Here is a 12,098-nt window from a genome sequence, read left to right as displayed (position 1 = left end):
AGTATCCTAAGCTCAATAATCCTATGATCAAGAACGATTTGGATTAAAATTATAAAAGATTTATTTCTCATTATTATAATATCTATTATAATAATAAATCTCTAATTTTAATCAAGGATCTTTCATATTAATTATTTTGATAAATAATGAATATGATATTAAGATGATAATACATATAACTTTATTATTATTAACATGACAAATTGGTTCTTGGGCATACATTATATCCCAACAATCTCCCACTTGCACTAGAGCCAATCAGTCATGTACCTCATTCCCATCTCCCACTTGTGCTTATCAAACTCTTTTATGCCAAACGCTTTAGTGAATGGGTCTGCAACATTCTCTTTATCGATGTTTGGACAAGACCCAAAGTTTGCACAACTTTACATTTATTATACAAAACATGAAATTCAAAACAGAATGGAAGGAATAAGGAAGATGATAATATTACCATGGATAATAATGTCATATTTTTTTTCTTTCTATTATGTGCAATCTTATTGATTTGTTGTTCAATTCATGAATATAGGAACAACAAGGTTGATTCCCAAGTAGTTTGCCAATTATCCAAAATGTTGGATGAATATAATGTTCATGCAAACTCCTTTAGAATGGCAAGGGAAATATTAAAAGATGGTGTAATTCCTAATTTGAAGTTGAAGCTAATTTCCGAAAGGAGTTCTGATGGTAGAGTAAATAACTTACCAACGGTTTATGAAGTAGCTGCTTTAATAGTTGGAGATATTGATTCGGCATCACAAAAAGATATAATCATGGAGACACAGACTGATAATTTAAAGAGAATTAATGAATTACATGCAAGTCATTTAGCTTTTCAATATCCATTGTTACTTCCATTTGGGGATGATGGTTATAGACATGATTTTTGTCACAGAGCTAGACCTGATTCTCAAAATAGGAAACAAAATCGTCTAACAATGAGAGAATGGATATCCTTTAGACTACATACAAGGAAGAATGGGGCTCAAACTTTGTTAAGGTCAAGAAGACTATTTCATCAATTTTTAGTTGATGCTTATACTATGGTGGAGTCTGAACGACTATCTTTTATCAAAAGAAATCAGCCAAAGTTAATGATTGATAAATACAGAAATTTGAGTCAGTCTCAAACAAATGACCAAACTAAAGGATCAAATATTGGAAAAAGAGTCATATTACCTTCAACCTTTGTTGGTAGTCGTAGGTACATGAATCAATTATAATTTGATGGGATGACCATTTGTAGTTCATTGGGATTTCCTGATTTATTTCCAACAATGACATACAATCCTAATTGGCATGATATTGTAAGAATTCTTAATCCTTTGTGTTTGAAGCCACATGATAGGCCATATATAATTTCAAGAGTGTTCAAAATGAAGTTTGAACAATTGCTTCATGATATAAATAAAAGACATGTGTTGGATAAAGTAATTGTGTTTAAGTATATATTTCACAATATATTTAGCTTTATCTCATAGATGTTTCTATATAAGTAATTTTGGATACTTATTATTCCTTTATGATTTAATGTTTTAGATATGTACACCATTGAATTCCAGAAGAGAGGTTTACCACATGTGCACTTGCTTATTTTTTTGCATCCTTCTAACAAATATCCATCTCCAACTGACATTGATACAATTATCTCTGCTGAAATTCCAAATAAGAATGAAGATCCTGAATTGTACAACTTGGTGAAGTCACATATGATTCATGGTCCACGTGGTTCTTGCAATATGTCTTCTCCATGTATGAAAGATGGTAAGTGTTCTCGGTATTTTCCAAAAAAATTCCAACAGTCTACAATTGTTGATGAGGATGGATATGTTATCTATATGAGAAGAGATAATGGAAATATTGTTGAAAAAAATGGCATCTCTCTTGACAATCGCTATGTTGTCCCTTACAACCCACGACTATTAATTAAGTATCAAGCTCACATTAATATGGAGTGGTGTAACCAAAGTACCTCAGTTAAGTACTTATTCAAGTATATAAACAAAAGGTATGATATGATCATGGCGATTTTTGAACCAACAGTTGATGGTGCATCACAAACTCCCAATAATGTTGATGAGGTTAAACAATACCTTGATTGTAGATATGTATCACTATCAGAAGCATGTTGAATAATTTTTAAATTTCCAATTCATGGAAGACAACCAGCTGTTGAACGATTATACTTTCATCTTCCAGGAGAACAACATGTTTACTTTGATGATCACGAGGATATAGACAATATTCTTTTAAGACCAACTGTATCAGAATCTATGTTTACATCCTAGACAGGCGGTAATAAAAGATATCCAGAAGGTAGAACTTTGGGTTATGCTTAATATGTGGCAAAATTTGTTTATGTGAAGAAAACTAGGTCTTGGAAACTAAGAAAATCAGGTTATATAATTGGAAGATTAATTTTGGTTGCTCCATGCACCGATGAGCTTTACTATCTTAGGATGATGTTGACAGTTGTTAAAGGACTAACATGTTATGAAGATATTAGAGTTGTTTCAAATATTCGCTATGAAACATCCAGGGATGCATGCTTTGCCTGTGGCTTACTTAAGGATGATAGAGAATACACTGAAGCTCTAAGAGAAGCAAATGATTGGGGTTCTGGTTTCTACTTGAGGAAATTATTTGTGACAATGCTTTTATCCACATCAATGAAATAGGCTAAATCATGTTTGGGAGAACACGTGGCAATGGTTATCTGATGGAATTCTCTACGATCAAAGAAATATCTCCAATAATCAAGGTACTCAACAATTATATTACATTGTATTATTAAAACCTTGTTTTATTTAAATATATGATATTATATAACACATTTTATACCTTATAGGGTTGATGCTTACGGATGAACAACTACAAAATTTAACTTTATTGGAGATTGAAATACTACTTGAAGGAAATCGAAGGAGTTTGAAAGACAATCCTTCAATGCCATACCCAAATGGGTACATAACAAGTCAATTAGGCAATAAATATATCAAGAGCTTAATTATGATATAGATGAATTAAAGAGAAACTTCCACACTCTTTTCAACTCTTCAACATGTACTTCCATTTTCTTACAAAGTTCTTGATTTAATGTTAGTCCTAATTAAGATATTTCTAATAATAAGATGATAACACACAATTTCATTTTATATTATGCAGAAGAACAATATAAGATATTCAAGACTATAAAGCAAGTTGTTAATCATCAACAAGGTCGCATGTTTTTTCTATATGGTTATGGAGGAACTGGAAAAACGCACATGTGGCGAACTCTAACATATGCATTGAGATCTCAAAAGCATATTGTATTGAATGTGGCTTCAAGTGGTATAACTTCTTTACTATTACCTGGGGGAAAGACAACACATTCTAAATTCAAAATTCCAGTACCAACTTTTGACAACTATGTTTGCAACTTTCATCAATGGACTGAACTTGTAGAATTATTGATAAAAACAAAGTTAATTATATGGGATGAAGCTCCAATAACACATAAGTTTTTCTTCGAAGCACTTGATAAAAGTCTTTGTGACATCATGGGAACAACAAATGTCTCAATTTTGTATGGAGGAAAGGTTGTAGTATTTGGAGGGGATTTTAGACAAATATTACCAGTGATTCCAAGAGGTTGTCGTTCAGATATTATGCATGCAACAATTAATGCTTCTTATCTTTGGTTTCAATGTACAATTTTAACCCTCACAAAGAACACGCGTTTACAAAATCCTGACAATGAATCAGATATCAAGCAATTCTCTGAGTGGATACCAAAGATGTGAAATGGAAAATCATCTGAACCTAATGATGGTTCTGCTGAAATTGATATCCCAGAGGAACTTCTTATTGTAGATTATGATACCACAATTGATGCGATAGTCACTAGCACCTACCCAAACTTGCAAGAAAATTACAAAGATGAGCTATTTCTTCAATGTAGAGCAATACTTGCATCAACAATTGAGATTGTTGATCAAATCAATGAATTTGTTCTGGTGAAAATTCCAGGTACAGTATTCAACTTTATTTAACATACACATTATGTTAAATGTATTAAATTTATTACATTCATATTAATAACTATTCTAATGATACTTACATGCGATGAAAAAGAATATTTGAACTCATATGAAGTTGATATGTCCGATGTTAATGACAATGAAGCATTCAACATATTAACTCTCGAATTTCTAAATTCACTTTCAACACCGGGGCTTCCAAATCATAAGATCAAGCTAAAAGTAGGCACCCCGATTATGTTATTAAGGAATTTAGATCAGTCTGAAGGGTTGTGTAACGGTACAAGGTTGGTGGTTACGAAGATGACTAATCATGTACTTGAAGCAAAAATAATGTCTGGAAAAAACATTGGAAATATCATTGGAAATATCACTTACATTCCTAGGTTATGAATATCACCATCCCAATCTCCATGGCTTTTCATGCTTATCAGAAGACAGTTCACTATAATTGTGTCAAACGCTATGACAATCAACAAATCGCAAGGTCAATCACTAGAGAGTGTGAGGTTGTATTTACCTAGACCAATATTCAGTCATGGTCAGTTGTATGTAGTTGTTTCAAGAGTACAGAGCAAAAAGGGATTGAAGATATTGATACATGACAAGGATGGTAAACCATTGAAGAAAACGACAAATGTCATTTATAAATAAGTTTTCCAAAATCTATAACTTATTTTACATTATGTTTGAAATATTTATTTCTAACTATTACATATCTTTAAAATAACAGATTCAATATCATATTGTACAACAACTTTACATCAACAATCAGATATATACGAAGCAAAGTTTATAAGTTAATCTTTAGTTACATTCTCCTTTTAAAAAATATCATCTAAATTCATTCAACTTTTCTTAACATGTTTCATTTCTTTAACATTACAGGTTCAATACATTGTACCACCATGTTTACCTTAGCATGACATTATTATAAAACATGTTTTAATAAGTATTTCTCAATGACATTTCATTTAACAAGTTAAGTAATCACTATTTAATTAAATTCATGCAATACATAAGAAAGCACAAGTCACCTACTAGTTTAACCATAAAAAACGTAACAGATTCCTAAGTCGTATAATCAGTATTGAACGAAAGATCACGTCGCACCAATTACATCAAACAATGCGTTACGTTTTAAAATACCATCAAGGTTCACTTAGTTTTGGTTCCATTGTATTCTTTTCACGACATAATTTATATAGATCTCTTTATTTATACAAATTTCATATATGATACCAACAAGATGTTAGTCTAATAGTGTAAGGTTTTATTGGACTCCCAGAACAATAAAAAGAGGTCAAAAATTCGATTCTTAAGAGCAACACTTGTTGAAAGAGACAAAATGTAATAAATATCCTTGGTTGTACAAAAAAACTTCAGATACCTTAGTTCCTTTTGTAACTGAATATTAGAGGATTTTTATCTTTGGAACCAACGGTATTTCGCATTTCATGTGTGCTTCAAACTAATAGGCAATGGTAGATATCATTTTGATTGGAGCATTAGCATCTTGGACTTGTGACTTAATCACTCTTTTTGAGAAAAAAAATTCATAAACATGACAATCATGTATCATTGGTTCGGGATGTTTTATAATAGATGGAGATTAATGTACAAAATATATTCCCAACCTTTGTTGAGTATGTGGTGGAGAAATTGTAACATATATTACACATCTAAAAATTCTTAGATGAAAAATATTAGGTTCCAACAAGAACCATTTATATAATGGAATCTTTGAGAAAACTTGTTGGCCTTACGTGAATCAGTGCAACACTAAACAAGATTGCATGTCTTGAAGTACTAATTGAAACTTTTGATCTCAAATTGCAATTAACTTTAGCCACTTAATAAGTGGTGCTGCAAAACCATTTTGTGAGTGAACATGCTTTTTTTATTACTAAGGGTATCTCTCACTTTTTTTGTAATAAATTAATCAATTTCAAAATTCGCGATTGCTCCTCTCAACAAGTGTCGTTCCAAGGAATCGAATCATCGACCTTAAGAATATAATGAAACCTTACACCACTAGATCAATGTCTTATTGGTAATGAACATGAGATGTAAACTCGCCCTATTTTCTTAATCGGTTAATGATCTCTCATATCTAATCTATTGAGCAAACAATTTAGTAAATGCTTGGCTGTAAGTTACAATAAACAAACATGTGACCATCAACTTGATGCATCGATTAAAATCATAAAATATCTAAATGTTCTATACAATGAGTGGATTGGCCTACAAAAGTCATCTTGTATTGGGAGCATATATGTTATCCCATTTTTATAGCACTTTATGTACCATTATTTTTTATTGTTTAAAAAAATATTTAAATTAAAATTGCAATTATAAAATAACTTTCTAGCCAATCATATGATATAACATAAAGTAACACAAAGGAGTGAGACAACAAATATGGACCCATTCCAAATGGTGTGAGACTCATTCTTAATTTTTGTTGGTGATGGCCAAATAATTAACTTCACTTGAGAACAAGCAACATGAGAACTTATTAGATTAATGACTCTTCTAGTTCTTTAATGTATGCTCATAAAAATTCTTGATTATGTTTTACTATATCAACAAGATATTGGTCTAGTAGTGTAAGACTCCAATAAATTCTTATGATGACCAAAAGGTTAAAGATTTGATTCTTGAGAGTTATGTTTGTTGAGATGGACAACTACGAACCTCGAAAGTAATTCGTTCCTTAGTCATAAGGTGAGAGAATATTCTTGATAGTACAAAAAAAATTATGTTTCATCATGGTAACTGATTTAGGATGGGCTAATTAACAAGAAAATTATCATGATGTGTGAAAATCTAGTTTAAAATATTATTTATTTCAATTGTACTAATGTAAGTAAGGTAAGTGTAAACCCCAGTTCTCACATGCGACTTCCTAGACCCATGAATACAATAAGTGTGCCACCCATTAAGCTTAAATACCTATGCAATATTTTATTCCCCTCTCAGGGGAACCTTCCGCGACTCGAACCCGTGACATCAGAGATAAATAGTCACTATACCACTGAGTTGCTACTATTAAGGTATAGTGACTATTTATCATTGAGGTCACGGGTTCGAGTCGCAGAAAACTCCCTGGGAGGGAAATAAAATACTTCAGAGGTATTTAAGCTTAATAGGTGACACATTCAATGTATTCATGAGACTGTGAGATCGTATGTCAGAACTAAGGTGTAACATAAAATATGGAGAAAACGATGGTAATTTCTCATATGCATTTATTTTTTATTTGAAACAAGGTTCGTGAGGTAAAGAAATTCATCATTTTTGTCCGATGGTATCTCGTACGATATCCATTTCCGGGAATACATGTGAAACTTAATAAGTTTCTATGAGCAACCATAATAATATGTTTAGTTTACTCTCAAACATGATCCATTAGTCCTTTTATTTATTATTTCTTCTATTGGTGTTAAGGTTTAGTTATTAGTACACTTATTTGTGTAAGTGAGATTAGCTACTTACTTGCATGTGAAAATGTGTTTTTGGTAAGATCCAATGAGCAAACTCAACTACACCATATCTATGATAATAAAACTTGGGTGGCTAGGTCTTAGTCTTTTGAAGGATCAAAGGATTACCAACAAACTAGGAAACATTCCATTATACAAAGTTAGAGCTGATTCGATAACCACATGACACCGTAGTAATGAAATTATATCAACATGGTAACTTCTCTTTATTAACTTCAATTTTAATGGAATAAGAATAAATGTCTAGGATTCATGTAAGTCTAAGAGGTAACTAAACCATCTTAATCTTCAATCCAATCTTATCATGTTTAAATTATTATCCCTATGTTAAATAGTTCTCACAACCATGGTACCTTCAACCTAAATCAACAATGGATGACCATCTTCTGGGCCTCTCCATCTTTTATTTACTTTCAGCCCATACTGTTTTATTTCCTTTCTTTGTGATTTGGGCCTTGTTGTTTATCAAAAGCCCAACTGAAATAGGATAGTTAGTTATCTTTCTTTCCCTTTAAAGCTAGTTGTTGGAAGTTAGTTCCTAACTATTTACCATTTTAGTTAATTCATCTTCTTCGTTTTCTCTCGAAATAAAGTGGCAACAAGAGATTTCTTTCTTCTTTGTAAAAGGTTCCATTGTCTAAACTACTCTCTCTCTCTCTTTGCTTATCTTCCACTGCTCATACAAAAATAAGATAGTATCAGAGCATAATATGCTCTGATTCATTTTCAAGCTTCTCTACTCCTTCTCCATCGATTCTTCCATACCAACTTTTGTTATTATGTTCTCATCCTATTTTACCATGGCAAACCAAGATATCTCTCTTGATCAATACACAAATCCCTTCTTTCTCCACTCTAATGAGAATCCTATCCTTATATTGGTTAACCCTTATTGAAAGGTACAAACTACCATTCTTAGGCCAAGGCAATAAAACTAGTCCTTGAATCAAAGAACAAACTCAAGTTTATTGATGGAACCTTACCAAAACAAAGATTGGATGACTCACTATACCGATCATGGATAAGATGCAACACTACAATTATATCATGGCTACAACATTCAATAGAGGATCCGATTGTGAAATCTGTCCTCTAGATGGATTTAGTGGCTGGAGTATGGAAAGACCCCCAAGAAAGGTTCTACCAAGGTGACATGTTTCGTATCGCAGAGTTGCTTGAAGATTTTTATCACCTCAGTCAAGGTAACCTCACCATTTCAGAGTACTATACTCAAATCAAAAGTCTGTGGGATGAAATAGAAAATTTTAGACCCATCCCTAGCTGCAAATGTATTACACCTTGCTCATGTGGACTGATTCAATGTGTAAGAAACTATATGGAACAAACCTATGTGATTAGATTTCTAAAAGGGGCTCAATGAGCAATATACTCAAGTTAGATCCCAGTTAATGTTACTTGATCCCCTCCCAAGCATTGGTAAATCCTTTGCTTTGCTGACCTAATAGGAAAGACAATTTAACACACGCCACCCTTCCAACTTTAGACACTAATAGTAGAGCCTTAAATATTAACTCGAATAGTGTCAACTCTAAACCAGATTCTCAACCAAGAAATCCAAACACTTATAATAGCTCTAATTTTAGAGGAAAATGGAGTTATCCATATAGAGGAAGGGGAACCAAGACTAACAACACAGGCAGAGGTCAAAACAAATTATGCACTTTCTGCGAAAGAACCAATCACACAGTTGAGACATGCTTTCTTAAGCATGGTTAACCTCCTGGATACCAAGGTAATAAACCCACCAGAATGACCAACCATACCACTGGCTCATCCTTGGATAGGGAAGCTGCAGATTATTCTCAACAACACCAGATCAAGCACACACAAGGCTCAGGCAGGACCTTCATTGAAGAGGAAGTTCAAGGAATTCTTGACCTACTGCAACAATCAAAGAAAGACAATCATGTCATCAATTCTGCAATAAACACCACAGTTTCTACCACCACAAGTGACCTTAATTGTCAATGGTTATTGGACACAAGTGCTATAGATCACATTACTCATAATATAACCAAATTTTCAAATTATAAGATTATAGCATTTGTGACCATCACCTTACCAAATGGTTATTTATCCTTTTCTTTTTATATTTTATTTTAAATTCAAATCTATTCCTTTCAATGTTTAAGTTAAATAAAGAGAGATTAAATATATATTTATAGTCCATGGGGCTTCAATATCTTTTATTACTTGAATGATAAGTCCATCACTTGCAGATTGCACACATCAAATTTTTGGTATCGTTGTTGGGGATTGTGTCAAATACATATGTTTAATTAACTTTAAATAATGTTGTATCAGTTTTACCTTGGTACATTCATTACCATGTCATCTAAGTATATGCAAAGTATTAGAGATTGTAAGACTTCAAGTACGCATGACTTAGAATCCGGGAGGACTTTTCATAGAAGAAGACATAACAATGAGAAAAGAACAAGAGAGATATGTGAATGGATACAAGCAATGATTGATCATGAAAAAAACCACTCAAGGATTATGCAATACCTAATACTCGAGTTTTGCAATCCGAAATTGAAGTCTAGACATATAAGCCGTACACTGCACAATATCACGTGTTCTACTCTCCATGATAAGACAATATTAATTCAACACTTTGCCTTCAATGGATCCAAACTATCATATAGAGTTGTTGTTGTAATTTTGTGAGACTCTAAGGATTGAATGTGTCACAGAAAATGCTATTTGCCTTCATATATATTTCCACAAAAATATATCATCTTTATTACTGGAGGGTCCAATACCACATAAGATTGTAATACATGGACTTTTAAAAAAATTGATAGTTCAGATTTTAAAATAATTTTAGGCAAAAACTTATTATAAATGATAAAACAAATCTGAGCCTTACATTCCAGTACCGGAGAGGATCCCAACCAATATTTTCACCATCTTTGGGAGACTTGGCAAGGGCGTGATTGAAGTCAATGCATGTTAATGCATTCACCATTCGGGACCAACTAGAGCAAGTTATCTTGAACAAGTTCGTCCCACCTTTCAAGATTGGCCATTGTAAATCTCAATTTGTATGGCTCATTTTTATATAAAAAATGATAATGAATAAAAAGGATATAATCATTTTTTTTTAAAATTTTGAATAATAAAAAGTACATTCTGATCATTTTGCCACTTTGTAAAGCCAATAATTATTTTTACCAAATTTTTGTACTATCAAGTGTATCCCCTCACTCCATGGGTAAAAAACTAATCCATTTTGATTATTTTGGTGATCTAGTAAGACTTTATACTACTAGACCAACACAGTATTGGTTATTTTTTTACCCATTTGTATATATTGTAGAACTTTTTTTTTTAAGTTTTATAGAGTCACTAATAAATTTCGGTCTAAAAAGAGTGCTCCAACTTTTTTCCCTTCTAATTCTTATATAATTGAATAATTATTTCAACCCATTTATGAGTATTACAATAATTTCTAATGAATAAAAATTGGTCCATTAATGAACAAAAAATTCTCATTATAAGTTACATGGAAAAAATACAACATAAAATGGTAAAAATCAGTTAAAATTCGTGTCATTCCCCCAACAAAAAGGATAGTCATCGAGCCTCGGGATTTGTTCCAAATGTAGTGCTCCTTTTGCTAGTGCCACGTTGATCGAGGTCGTACCCGATACAAATAATATAGCAATTAAAACTGGAGTACTAGGAAGTGACTCCTAGGTCGTTTTCCAAGGATTATCTTTCAAGCAAAGATTCAAACACCTTATACTCACACACACAAGTGGGTTTTTGTTGTTAAATAGTATGAACATGAATCAAATTCAGAAACAGTAGTTAAACAATGTAATAAAATGGTTAAATCCCTTTGGTTCGTTTGTTCACAACTCAATCCTCGGTTTCAAAAGATTATTTTCAGATTCCAACAATTAACTTTCGAATTTATTGAGAATCAATTAACTAAGCGATAATCAATTCAAAGTTCCAGAACCTCAAACTAGGCAAAATCAATATAAACATGAACCGATTAACAAATTCACACGAACTAAGCATTCATGCACTAGAGAGAGTAAATCAACTAAGTGAAGATAAACTCAACCAACCAGTTTCTAAGCAATGGAATAAAGCAAACCATATCCAGAAATAAGATAAAAGAAATCAACAATAAAGAAATAAAAAATGCATTAATAACAAAACCTTAAGAGTTGAGATACATTACAAAATGAATTTAGTTCAAAAATTTAGCCTTCCATGGCAATGGAAGAAGAAACTGAAAATGGAAAATGAAGAAGGAGTGAAACCCTAGCAGAGCAAAAAGAGGGAAAACGAAAATGTGTTTATGTTTCAAAGTGAGGCAAAGTGAAGTGTGTGTGTTTGGAATGAGGAATTCGAATTTAACCCCTCCAACACACATAAACTGAATTGGGCCTAAACAATGGGCCCAAAGCTAAATTACAATAAAAAAACTCCGAAAATAAAAATACAATCTTCACTTCAACACATATCATCGACTTCCATAATGCCCAAAATGCCATTGGTGCCAAATGTGATCTGAAAATGATAATAT

This window comes from Lupinus angustifolius, chromosome LG16 (genome assembly GCF_001865875.1).
Source record: "Lupinus angustifolius cultivar Tanjil chromosome LG16, LupAngTanjil_v1.0, whole genome shotgun sequence".
Lineage (NCBI taxonomy): Eukaryota > Viridiplantae > Streptophyta > Magnoliopsida > Fabales > Fabaceae > Lupinus > Lupinus angustifolius.
Note: the sequence above shows the minus strand (reverse complement) of the source record.